Source organism: Artibeus jamaicensis, unplaced genomic scaffold (assembly GCF_021234435.1).
Source record: "Artibeus jamaicensis isolate MK-2021 breed Jamaican fruit bat unplaced genomic scaffold, CSHL_Jam_final contig_2377, whole genome shotgun sequence".
NCBI classification, from domain to species: domain Eukaryota; kingdom Metazoa; phylum Chordata; class Mammalia; order Chiroptera; family Phyllostomidae; genus Artibeus; species Artibeus jamaicensis.
The window spans coordinates 860,230-874,472 of record NW_026521496.1 but is presented as its reverse complement, the minus strand read 5'-3'; the positions used below and the strand labels follow the sequence as shown (position 1 = coordinate 874,472).

Below are 14,243 nucleotides of genomic sequence, written 5' to 3'. Positions count from 1 at the left end.
ATGTAATGATTTGTCTGTAGGTGTCCCATGGTTTTCTGGGAATCTGTGCGTAACAGAAGTACAATAATTAACCAACCAGTGGGTTTCTTACGGTGCTGGCTAGGACGTGCACTACAAGGTGGAATACAGATGGCTAAAGTGGGCATCTTTGAGTTGTTCCTAGTATTAAATAGACAGCCGCCAACATCTGCATATTGAAATGAGTTTGTTGTGACTAGCTGTCTTCTTTTCCTCCCTTCCTTCCTTCCTCTCTTCCTCCCTCACTTTTTTCCACCCTTCCTTCCTTCCTTCCTTCCTTCCTTCCTTCCTTCCTTCCTTCCTTCCTTCCTTCCTTCCTTCCTTCCTTCCTTCCTTCCTTCCTCTTTTTTGTTCCTCTCTTTCTCTTTATCAGATCAAAACTTCCTTACATTCTTAGTGTAATATGAGTAAGTTTGTCCCGAGAACCATGGATACATATTAAATTTCACATTTTTGCCTTGATTGAAATAATCAAGACTCTATTCATTTAATCTGTTAAATACAATGAGCATTATCGGTAGATTCCCCCCTCAAAATATTTACTGAGGCTCATCTTATAATCAAAGAGAACAAAAATCGTATGTTCTTAATGATTTTCAAAAATTATACATACACGTTCAAGTAGCACCTGCAGCAATCAGCAGACTATATTAGGGGTGCACAAACGTCTTCCTTGCCCCCCTTCAGTCTATAACTTTTCTAGTGTTAAGCCTGCTTCACTCTCCTCGGATGAATGTAACTTGGTGAGGGTACATCTTTTTTGTTGTACTGGTGCGTTCATTTTGCTCAATTTCATTTAAGATATTTCAGCTTTTGTTCATGAGTGGGATCGATTTGATGTGTTTCTCATACCGTGTTTGCAGGTTCAAGGACAAAATGTTCTAGTCTCATAGACTGAGTTGGGAGTATTCTCTCTTTTCTATCCTCTGGACATCTTTGTGTAAGATGGAGATTACCTGTCTTGAGATGTTATTAGAACTTCACTACTAGACAGCTGGGATGCCGGTTTCCTTTCTTTCCCTTTCCTTCCTTCCTTCCTTCCTTCCTTCCTTCCTTCCTTCCTTCCTTCCTTCCTTCCTTCCTTCCTTCCTTCCTTCCTTCCTTCCTTTTTCCTTTTTTCTTTCTTTCTTTCTTTCTTTCTTTCTTTCTTTCTTTCTTTCTTTCTTTCTTTCTTTCTTTCTTTCTTTCTTTCTTTCTTTTTCTTTCCTTTCTTTCTTTCTTTCTTTCTTTCTTTCTTTCTTTCTTTCCTCTTCTTTCTCTCTCTCTCCCCCTCTTTCTCTCTTTTTGTCTTTTTGTTTCTCTCTTTCTTCTTTCCCTTCCTTCCCACCTTCCTTCCTTGTTTAATTTTACTCTGGATGTTATCAAACATATACAAGTAGATTTTGTATACAAAATTATAAACAGTATCCAGGTTCACTTCAGTAAAGCAGTGTTCCTGGAACACTAGCTTGTATCAGAGTCTCCCAAAGGGCTTGTTAAATGACAGGTTGTTCACTTCCACATCTGTAAGTTTCAGATTAAAAATCTTGGGTGAGAATCAGAGTTTGCTTTTCTGACAGGTTCCCTGGTGATGCAGGTGCTGGTGGTGGGAGAGCACACTTTGAGAACCAGTGTATAACAGGGAATAGTGTTGGAAACCCTAATTATCAATCATCCAAATGTTACCATGAACAACTCATAGCCAATTTCACTTCATATATTTTGTCACCTCTCACTGTTCCAGATAATTTTTTATCTTTTAATTTTTATTCTATTACTTTTGCCCCATTTCCTCCCCTCCCACCCGTTGCCCTCCTCCACCCTGCCCACCCCGTGCTCCTGCAGTCAATCCTCTCACTCTTCTCCATATCCATGGGTCATTCATACCTGTCCCTTGAGTGGTCCCTTCACCTTTTTCCCACCATTATCTCCCCACCCCCTCCGGTTGCTGTCATTCTGTTCCATGTTTCCCTGCTTTCATTTCTATTTTGCTCATGAGTTTATGTTTGTTCATTAGGTTCCTCTTATAGGTGAGATCAAATTTTGTTTTAAAATCATTTTATGATGGTAAATATTTCAATGTGTAAGTCTAAAATATGAGCTATCCACTCTCCACAACTTTTTTTTATTTAAAAATGCACTGTGTTGGTGGTCTATCATTTTTTGCATGTGTCAGTCCAATTTTCCCAACACCATTTATTGAAGACATTCTTTTTATTCCATCGTTTTCTTTTGCCTTCTCTTTCACACAGTAATTGACCATAAAAGTGTGGTTTTCTAGCCCTGGCTGGTGTAGCTCAGTGGATTGAGTGCGGGCCTGCAAACCAAAAGATTGCGGTTTGATTCCCAGTCAGGGCACATGCCTGGGTTGCAGGCCAGTTCCTAGTAGGGGCCAGTTCCCAGCAGGGGACACACGAGAATCAACCATACATTGATATTTCTCTTCCTCTCTCCTTCCCTTCCCTTCTAAAGATAAATAAATAAAAGGTTTTTTTTAAGTGTGGTTTTCTTTCTGGGCTCTGGGCTCTGTTCCATTGATCTGTATGTCTGCTTTTGTGCCATTACCAGGCTGTTTTGATTGTAATGCCTTTGGGTACGGTTTGATATTTGGTATTGTGATCCTTCCAACTTTGCTCTTCTTTTTCAAGATTGCTGAGGCCATTCAGGGTCTTTTTGTTTCCAAACAAATGTTTAGAATTTGTTCTAAATCTGTGAAGTATGCCATTGGTATTTTTAGTAGGAATTGCATTGGATCTATTGATTGCTTTGTGTAGTGTGGACATTATAATGATGTAAATTTTTCCAATCTATGAACATACACACTTCCACTTGCTTTTGTCTTCTTCTATTTCTTCCTTTAATGTCCCATAGTTTTCCAAGAACAGGTCTTTTACTTCCTTGCTTAATTTTATTCCTAGGTACCTTTTTCTGTTGTTCTTGTGGTTGTTGCAATGGTAAATGGGATTGCTTTCTTAGTTTCTCTTTCTGAGAGTTCATTACTGGTGTATAAAATTTCCACTGATTTCTGCATATTAATTTTGTATGCTGCTACTTTGCCAAATTGATTTATTAAATCTAGTAGGGGGGTTTTGGTAGAATATTTAGGGGGTTTCTTTGAACAATATCATGTTGTCTGTGAATGATGGCAGTTTTACTACCTTTTTTCCAATTTGGATGCCTTTTATTTCATCTCTTTTCTGAGCACCGTGCCATGACTTTCAGTACTGTGTTGAATAAAAGTGGTAATTCAGACATCCCTGTCTTGTTCCTGATTTAAGCAAAGTGCTTTCAGCTTTTCCCCTTTGAGTATGATGTTGGCTAAAGGTTTTTCATATAGGGCTTTTACTGCATTGAGTTATGATCCTTCTATTCCCACTGTGCTGAGAGTTCTTATGTAGAAAGACTCAAATGTCAGTTGCAAAACCATAAAAATTCTAGAGGAAAATATAGGCAGTAAAATCTCAGACATCTTGTGTAGCAATGTTTTTGCTGATACATCTCCTAGAACAAGGGAAACAAAAGAAAAATAAACAAATGTGACTACATTAAACTAAAAAGGTTCTGCACAACAAAAGAAACCATCAACAAAATGAAAAGGGAACCCACTGATGGAAGAACATGTTTGCCAATGATACATCTGGTAAGGGGTTCATTTCCAAAACATAGAGTTCCAGCCAAGATGGAGGCATAGGTAGAAACCCTTCACTTCCTCACACAACAAAAAGGAAGATAACAACCAATCTAAAATCAATAAATAATAAAAAAGCGCCAGAAAAATCAAACTGCTTGGAACTCCAACAACCAAGGAGTTAAAAACATCAACCAGACTGGTAAGAACATGCATGAACGACCCACGGACATGGACAACAGTGTGGGGATTGACTGTGGAGTGGATGGCAGGACGGGTGGAAGAGGGCAAAGGAGAAAAAAATGGGACAACTCTAACTGAATAACAACAGAAATGATTTAATAAAAAATTTAAAAAGAATTTCAAAACACTAATTTGAAAGAATATATGCAGTCCTGTGATCATTGCAGCATTATTTACAATAGCCAAGATTTGGAAACAGCCCAAGTGCCCATCAGTAGATGAGCAGATAAAAAAAAGATGTGGTATATTTACACAATAGAATTCTACACAGCTGTAAAAAACGAATCAGTGCGTATTCTTTTCAACAGCATGGACGGACTTGGAAACTAGTATGCTAAGTGAAATAAGCCAGTCAGAGAAAGACAAACACCATATGATCTCACTCATGTATGGAATCTAATGAACAAAATAAACTGACAAACAAAGTAAAACCAGATGTATGGATACATGGAACAGACTTCCAGATCTCAGAATGGAACAGGTGGTGGTACTAGAAGAGATGAGCCAAGAGATTAGCCTATATGTGTATATGCAGAGCCCATGGACATGGACTACAATGTATGAAGGCCAGGGGGGTGTGGGGGTGTGGTGGAGAGGAAAAATGGTGGGGGGATTACTAACTGTAATAGTGTCAACAATAAAAATATTAAAAAGGGAAAAACTGGGCTCGAAGAGACATTCTCCGGAGATAATATAAAACTGGCCAATAAGCCCAACATTATTAGTCATTAAGGAAATTCAAATGCAAACCACAATGAGATATCACTCATACTACTTCACATCTACAATTTTTCAGTAAAAGAAAACAAACATTGTCAAGGAGGTGGCAAAATTGGAACCCTTGTACTTTGCTGATGGAAATGTAAAATGGTGCAGCCACTGTGGAAAACAGTTTTTAGTTCCTCCAAAAATTAAACATAGAGTTACCGTATGACCTAGCAATTCCTCCCCTAGGTATATATATACCTCAAAAGAATTGAAAAACAAGAAAAAAAAACAAGATAAAAAACATGTACAGTAAAATGACAGCGCACCGAAAGTTATTAACAACCACACCTAAAACAAAAACAAAAACAAACTAAGCAAACAACTAGAACAGGAGCAGAACCACAGAAAGGGAGATCACATGGAGAATTATCAACAGGGGAGTTGGAGGAGCAGAGAGGGGGAAAAGGTAGAAAATAGACAGGGGGAGGGTAAGAATAGTGTGGGAAATATACAAGCAAAGAACTTGTAAGTATGACACATGAACATGAACTAAAGGGTGGAATGTGGGTGGGAGAGTTTGTGGACGGTGGAGGCGAGTGAAGGAGGGAAAATGGACAATTGTTAATAGCATAATCATTAAAATTTTTTTCAATAAACATATTTAAAAATAAAAATAAAATCTTGAAAAAATGTTTATTAGCAACACATTTGGTTTACTAAATTGAACTATACATTATGTAAAGTAATGAAGACAACAACTTGGTACTTTTTCCAAAATTTCTGTTTTCCTGGCTTGTCTTGATCATCCTAGAGTTTTCTCAAATAACTGTTGATGAGAATGGGAATAGTGCTGAACGGTCCAAGCTCTGGCATTTCTCACAGTGTAGTGAGGGAGATAAACACATAATTACAATACAGAATAACCATAAAATGTAGAAACATAGACTTTAGAAAAATAAACTATTTTGTAATAATTTCTGATTTACAGAAGAATTACAAAGGTAGTATAGAGAACTGTTTTATACCTGTTGTCACCCAGTTTTATTTTACCATCATCATCTTATATAATGAAAGCACATTTGTCAGAACTAAGAAACCATCATTGGTATATCCTATTAACTAAATGCCAGACTTTACTTCATTTTCATAAATTTTTCTAAATATCCTGTTTTTGCTCTTGTTCTAGGATCTAATCTAGTGTTTCTTACTGCATTTATTTATTCTCCAACCTGTGACAGTTTTTCAGTCTTTCCTAATTTTTGTGGAAACATAGACTTCTTATATAACATATTATATGTGTATTTTACAGATTGAATCCCCTCAGTGACCTTTTCTGGAATATGCTAAAGGCACAAGCTTATTCAGTGAAAATGAGAGACATAAAATATCCAAGACAGCCCTGGCTGGAATAGCTCAGTGGATTGAGTGCGGGTCTGCAAACCACACGATCAGGGTTTGATTCCCAGTCAGGGCACATGCCTGGGTTGCAGGCCAGTTTCAGGCAGGGGACTCATGAAAGGCAACCACACATTGATGTTTCTCTCCTTCTCTCCTTCCCTTCCTCTCTAAAAATAAATAAATAAAATCTTTAAAAAAATATCGAAGACAAAGCATCAAAGATGAATTGTACAAGGATTGCTGGATATGCTACATTAATATACCATGGTCATAGCAATTTTGAACAGTGCATTAAACTATGCATTGCCAATGAAGAAAAATATTAAACATATCATATGTTATAATGTAATTATTACGTGTAATTGCCTATGTTTCTAAATTCTATTCATAGTCTGTTCAAAGTAGTAATTTGAAAGTTAACATCATTCCAATAAAATATCAACAGAATGAATTTTTTAATTATTCAAATTGATTGTACGTTCATATGGAAAAATAAGTAAAGAAAAATAACCGGGCCCTGGCTGGTGTAGCTCAGTGGATTGAGCACGGGCCTGTGAAGCAAAGGGTTGCTGGTTCGATTCCCAGTCAGGGCACATGCCTGGGTTGCAGGCCAGGTCCCCAGTAGGGGACACATGAGAGGCAACCACACTTTAACGTTTTGCTCCCACTCTTTCTTCTTCCCTTCCTCTCTCTCTAAAATAAAATAAATAAAATATTTTAAAAATAACCAGGAAATTCTGAAAAAGAAGAGTAGTGGCTAGTATCTCTACCAGGTATTCAATCATTTTAAAGCTTCAAAAATTAAAAACAAAGGATGCTGGCACATAAATAGACCTACAGAGCAATTAAACAGAACAAAAAGTTCACATGTAGAAAAAATAGAAATTTAGGATATGATACAGTCAAGAGAAAGAAATAAAAGGCTTTCAAATGGGACAGTAGAAGATGTGGCTCAGTGGATTGAGTGCCAGCCTGGGAACCAAAGTGTCACTGGTTCGATTCCCAGTCACAGCGCATGCCCAGGTTACAGGCCAGGTCCCCAGTAGGTGGGCACTCAAGAGGCAACCACACATTGATGTTTCTCTCCCTCTCTTTCTCCTTGCCTTTTCCCTCTCTAAAATAGATAAAATCTTTTTTTAAAAAAAGGCTTTCAAATTGGGAATGAAGAAGTAAAATTGTCACTTTTTGCAAATGACATGTTTCTTTATACAGAAAACCCTAAAAATCCACCAAAAACTGTTAGAAACAATAAACAAATACAGGACACAAAGTAAATGTACAAAATCCATTGCATGTGGTAGCTACAGACTGGTTGTCCAATGCTTGCTGCACACAATGTCTTACAGCAACCTGTATCTGAACCCTACCCAAGTGGGCCCAGAACCAACAAAAGTAGTAGTAGGTTTCAGAATACACCACAGCTTGACCCAACTAGCCACATAAGTGGTACACCCAAAGGGGGATACTAGGAAGCACTAGACACTACTGGGAACAACACTACCTCAAGGGGTATCCCCTGCACAAAATCAAGGTTTACCCTTATGGTCTTCAGGCTTGAAGGATTAAACCTACCCATGAAAGAGCTGACAGCATTCAAGACTCAACTATAAAATGGGGGCACATAGCTACAAGAAATACTCCTGGAGCATGGAACTCCCATGATATGAAACATTGTGCCATTGAACCCTACAATATACTTTCATTAAAAAATCATCAAAACAAGTTTCAGAGACATAGTATATCTACTTACCATAGAGAGAACAAATGGGGAGACATAGAAAAATGCCCCAAAGAACAAGAGAAATCCCCATAAAATAATGAAAATGAATAAATGAAATGGAAGCAGCCCAAATACCACCTGAAAAATTTAAAATAATGATTATAAGGATGCTGAAGGACCTTAGGGGAACAATAGATGATCTCAATGAAAACTTAAACAACTAGATAATAAGCATTAAAAAGGGCATGGAAACCATAAACAAGAACCAGTCAGAAATGAAGCTTACAATATCTGAAATAAAGAATTCACTAGAAGGAATCAAGAGCAAGTCAGATGAATTAGAAGACTGAATCAGTGAATTAGAGGACAAGATAACATTATCCATCTAAAGAGAAAATGAAAAAAAAAAGATACTTAAGAGAGACAAGGAAAGTTTAAGGGACCTCTGAGACAACATCAAGCATAAGAACATCTGCATCATAGGGGCACAAGAAGGACAACAGAGTGAGCAAGTGATAGAGAACCTGTTGGAAGAAATTATGGCAGAAAATTTCTCTAACATGGTGAAGGAAGAAATGACACAAGTTTTGGAAGTATAGAGATTCCCAATCAAGATGAGCCCAAAGAGCCCTGGCTGTGTGGCTCAGTGGATTGAGTGCTGGCCTGTGAACCAAAGGGTTGCTGGTTCAATTCCCAGTCAGGGCATATGCCTGGGTTGTGGGCCAGGTCAGGTCCCCAGTGAGGAGCGCACAAGAGGCATCCAGACATTGATGTTTCTCTCCCTGTCTTTCTCCCTCCCTTCCCCTCTGTCTAAAATAAATAAATAAGAATTTAAAAAAGGAAATTAAAAAAAATTAGCCTCCAAAAACCCACATCAAGACATGTCATAATTAAAATGGCAAAGGTAGAGACAAAGAGAGAATCTTAAAGGCTGTAAGAGAGAGACAGTTACTTATAAGGGAGATCCCATAAAACTTTCAGCTGATTTCTCATCAGAAACAATTCAGGTGAGAAGAAATGAACTTGAAGTATTAAAAGTGATGAAAAGTAAGAATAGGCAACCATGATTACCAGCAAGGCTGTTATTTAAAATTAGAGACAAAAAAACCCCAACAACTTCCCAGAAGAAGAAAAAGGCTAAAGGAGTACATTACCACCAATCCATCATTGTGAGAAATATTAAAAGACTTGCTTTAAGAAGAAAAAGAAATAAAAGGGCAAACATAAGTATAATAAAAATGGAAATAAATAAATACATATCTATAACAATCTTAAATGTAAATGGATTAAATGCCCCAATAAAAGGACATATAGTAGCTAAATGAATAAGAAAACATAGCCCATATATATACTGTCTACAGGAGACACACCTCAGAACAAAAGCTTTACACAGGCTGAAAATAAAGGGGTGGAGGAAAATTTCCATAAAAATGGAAATTAAAAAAATTGGGGGTAGTAATACTTATAACCAAGAAAATAGACTTCAAAACAAAGGCCAGTCGCTACATAATACTAAAGGAATCAATTCAACAAGAGGATATAACCCTTTTGTTGGATGTAAACAAGATGCAAACATCTCATAAACAAGGATGTAAACAGATATGCACCCAATATATAAGCACCTAAATATATAAAAAAATCTTAGTGGACTTTGAGAGATCAACAACAATACAGTCATAGTAGGGAAGTTTAACACCTCACTGTCATCAATGGATAGATGTTCTAGGAAAAAAATCAATAAGAAAATAGTTGCATTAAATGACACACTAGATCTAATGTATTTAATTGGTATTTACAGAATATTTCATTCCAAGCAGCAGAATATACATTATTCTCAAGTGCACAAGGGTCGTTCTCAAAGATAGACCACATATTAGGACACAAAATAAGTCACAAAAAGGTCAGGAAGATTGAAGTCATATGAAGCAACTTCTTGGCTCACAATGGCATAAAATTAGAAATCAACCTCAATAAAAAGACTCAAAAGCATTGAAATACATGGAGGCCAAATAGCATGTTATTAAACAATGAATAAGATCAAGGAAGAAATAAAAAATACCAGGAAAAAGATGAAAATAAACACAACAACCCTATGTCTATGGGACACAGTGAAAGCAGTCCTTAAAAGGGAATTTCATAGTGCTATAGGCCTAACTCAAGAAGCAAGAAAAATCTCAAATAAACAATCTAATGATACATCTAAAAAGAACTACAAAAACAAAAACAAACAAAGCCTAGAGTAAGTAAGAGGAAGGAAATAATCAAGATCAGAGTGGAAATAAATGACATAGAGACTAAAAAAACTACAAAAGATCAATGAAACTAGGAGCTGGCTCTTTGAAAAAATAAACAAGATTAACAAATTTTTAAACAGACTCATCAAGAAAAAAGAGAGAGGACACAAATAAGTAAAATCAGAAATGAAGCAGAAATAACAACTGATATCACAGAAATACAAGGGATGATATGAAAATATTATAAACAACTATATGCCAACAAATGAACAACCTGGGCAAAATGGATAATGTCTAGAAACATACAATCATCCAAAACTGAACAAGGAAGGATTTTAAAAGCTTGAATAAGCTGATAACAGCTAATGAAATTAAAGCAGTATTCAAAAAACTCCCTGCAAACAAAATCTTGGACTGGATGGCTTCGTAGGCAAATTTTTACCAATCATTCAAAGAACTAACATCTATCCTTCTCAACCTATTCCAAAAAATTCAAGAGAAAGGAAGGCTTCCAAGCTATTTTTAAGAACCCAACATTATCCTCATTCCAAAACCAGATAGACACTAAAAAGAAATAAAATTATAAGGCAATATCCCTGATGAACACAGATGCTATAATCCTCAACAGAATATTAGCAAATCAGGCATAGCAATACATTAAGAAGACCATACACCATAATCAGGTATGATTTATCCTGGGGATGCAAGGTTGGTACAAGTTACAAATCAATGAATGTAATACATCACATAAACAAAATAAAAGATAAAATCACATGATCATATCACTGGATGCAGAAAGAGCATGCAATTAAATCTAGTATCCATTTATGATAAAAACCCTCAGCAAAGTGGGAATAGAGGGGATGTGCCTTAACATAATAAAAACCATATATAAAAAATGTACAGCTAACATAATACACAATGGACAAAAACTAAAAGCTCTTAAGTTCAGGTACAAGACAAGAATGTCCACTTTCACCACTTTTTATTCAATATAGTACTGGAAGCTCTAGCCACAATGATAAAACAAGAAGGAAAAAATAAAAAGCATCCAAATTGTAACAGAGGAAGTAAAACTATCATTATTCACAGACAACATAATATTGTACACAGAAAATCCTATAGGCTCCACCAAAAAAGTACTAGACCTAATAATTGAATTAAGCAAAGTAGCAGAATACAAAATCCATACTCAGAAATTGATGGCATTTTTATGCACCAATAATGAGCTATCAGAAAGAGAAACTAAGAAACAGTCCCATTTATTATTGTAACAAAAATAAATAAGGCACCTAGGAATAAATTTAACCAAGGAGGTAAAAGACCTGTACTTGGAAGACTCTAGAACATTGAAGAAAAACTGAAGAAGATACAAATAAGTGGAGGCATATACCATATTCTTATATTATAAGAATTAGCATCATCAAAATGTTCATAGTCCCCAAAGCAATCTATAGATTCAATGCAATTCCTTTTAAAATACCAATGTCATATTTCATAGATCTAGAACAAACATTTCAAAAATTTATGTGCAACCAAAAAAGAAACTGAATAGCCTCACCAATCTTGACACAGCAGAACAAAGTTGGAGGGATCACAATACTTGATATACTTACTACAAGGCCACTGTAATCAAAACAGCCTGGTACTGTCATAAGAACAGGCATATAGATCAAGGGAACACAACAGAGAGCCCAGAAATAAACTCAAGCCTTTATGTTCAATTAACGTTTGACAAAGTAGTCAAGAACATACAATAGAGCAAAGACAGTCTGTTCAATAAATGATGTTTGGAAAACTAGACTGGCAGATGCAAAAACATGAAGCTAGACCACCAACTTACACCACACACAGGAAAAAACCCAAAATGTAGAAAAGACTTAAATGTAAGTTGTAAAGCCATAAAAATCCTAGGAGAAAACATAGTAAAATCTCAGATATCTCACGTAGCAATATTCTTGCTGATATATCTCCTAGAACAAGGGAAACAAAGGAAAAAATAAACAAATGAGACTACAGCAAACTAAAAAGTTTCTATACGACAAAAGAAAGCATCAACAAAATGAAAAGGCAACCCACTGTATGGGAGAGCATATTTGCCAATGATACATAGGACAAGGGTTTAATTTCCAAAATAAATAAAGAACTTATACAACTCAACACCAGGAAGACAAACAATCCAATTAAAAAATGGCAAAGGACCTGAATAGACACTTCTCCAAAGAGCACAAACAGATGGGCAATAGACATATGAAAAAAAATACTCAACATCACTAATCATCAGAGAGATGAAAATTAAAACCACAATGTGATATCATATCACATCTGCCAGAATGGCTATCATCAATAAATCAACAAACGACAAATGCTGGAGAGGACGTGGAGAAAAGGGGGCCCTAATACACTGTTGGTGGGCATGTAGACTGGTGCAGCCACTGCGAAAAACAGTATGGAATTTCCTCAAAAAATTAAATGGAACTGCCTTTTGACCAAGGGTTTCCACTTCTGGCAATATATCCTAGGAATCCTGAAACCCCAATACAAAAGCATATATGCACCCATATGTACATAGCAGTGTTATTTACAATAGCCAAGGTTAGGAAACAGCCTAAGTGTCCATCAATAGGTAAGGGGATAAAAACTGTGGTATATTTACACAGTGTAATACTAGACAGCAGTAAAAAAGAAGGAATTTTTATCTTTTGTAACAGCGTGGATGGCCTGGAGATTATTAGGATGAGTGAAATAAGCCAGTCAGTTAAAGACAGATATTATATGATCTCATTTATATGTGTAATCTAATGAACAAAATAAACTTACTAACAAAAGAGAAACAGAAGTATAAATAGATATATGGAACAGACTGACAACTGCCAAAGGGGAAGGAGACTGGATGAAAGAAAATGAAGGAATTAGCCAAAGAGCATACATGTGTTACCCATGGACTCAGATAACAGTGTGGGGATCATCTGAGGGAATAGGGAGGCTGGGTGGAGGTAGGCAAAGGGGGGAAAAGGAGGGACAAATGTAATAGCATAAATAGTAAAATACAATTAAAAAAGAGAAAGAAACCATAAATAATGTTAATAGACAAATCACTTATGGGAAAATGTGCAATGTCCTTCTAGATTTTTGTTTTCAAAGTTAAAATCCAGGTTCTTCCTTAGGTGGCAGCCATTGCAGGACAGGAGGATCCAGTGCAGTGGGAAATTCACCAGGACTGGGTGAATCAGAATGAACTGAGTTCATCAGCAGCAGCACGAAGAAAACCACGGACTTCCTCAAGTTGTTCGACATGTTTTGTCATTCAAGACTCGCAACACTAAATGAGAAATTAACAGTGCTTGAACAGAGAATATAGTACATTGAAGCATGGGCGACAAAAGGTGAGCTCTTCACCTAGAAATGTGCCAGTCTGCTGTTGGGAAGTTGCTTTACAGAACATAGGCCTACATGGGAAAAGTTCCCACCAGCCTTCAACCCCTTTCTCTTTATTCTTGCGTTTCTTTCTTTAAAAATGTGACCTTTGGGCTCTGCCATGTACACCTGACAATGTGAAAGGGCATGTGGGGAGAAGTCCAGGGGAATTCTTGAAAACATTAGGCATTTTACCTTTTCAGTAACATTTTATAAAATTACTTGTCAATGTATTTGAGGCGCTCAGAGCCAAAAGCTTGGGACTCTTTGTTAAGGTCCTCCCCATTTCTACCTCTCTCTCACAACAACTTTCCTCACAGCTCTCATTGCCTCTGCATTGATTCTATAAACAGTCTTTGTCTCCTTTCCACCTTTGCTGGGGGACAGTAGACAGTCCTGGTTGAGATATTCATGCCCTGGCAAGGTGGCTGCCAGAGCATGTTGTTGCTAACCCAGCAATTTTTTTGTCTTTCTGGGGAGATCAAGGTCAGGCCCCCACTGGGCTTGAAGGGACATTTTCAGAGCTTTTTTCCTGTCACTTGAGGTGTCTGCCTCTGATATTTCCCTAATAAACTCCTCAAAACTTAAAAAAATTTAAATCCAGAATATATAACTTTTAAAAATTCCTATAAGTCAATAATTAAAAAGCTCAATAGAGAAATAACTAAATATTTAACCAGAAGAAATAAAATAAATAAACATAATATAATAAAATCAATTAAATAAAATAAACATAAGATATTCAATGACAGCATTCAAGTAAATGAAACAAATTAATATATCATTTTGCACTTATCAGTTTGCTTAAAATTAAAGTTCAATAACATCAAATATTTGTAAGGATGGATGAAATGAGGTGTTCTATAAGTACTGGTTGATGCAGATAATTTATTTTTAT

General features: G+C 36.3%; 1 pseudogene; it reads left to right on the top strand.

Moving 5' to 3' along the window:
* Window positions 1-13,095: 13,095 nt before the first annotated feature.
* Window positions 13,096-13,331, top strand: LOC128626916 (protein BRICK1-like; annotated as a pseudogene).
* The last annotated feature ends 912 nt before the right edge of the window (window positions 13,332-14,243 follow it).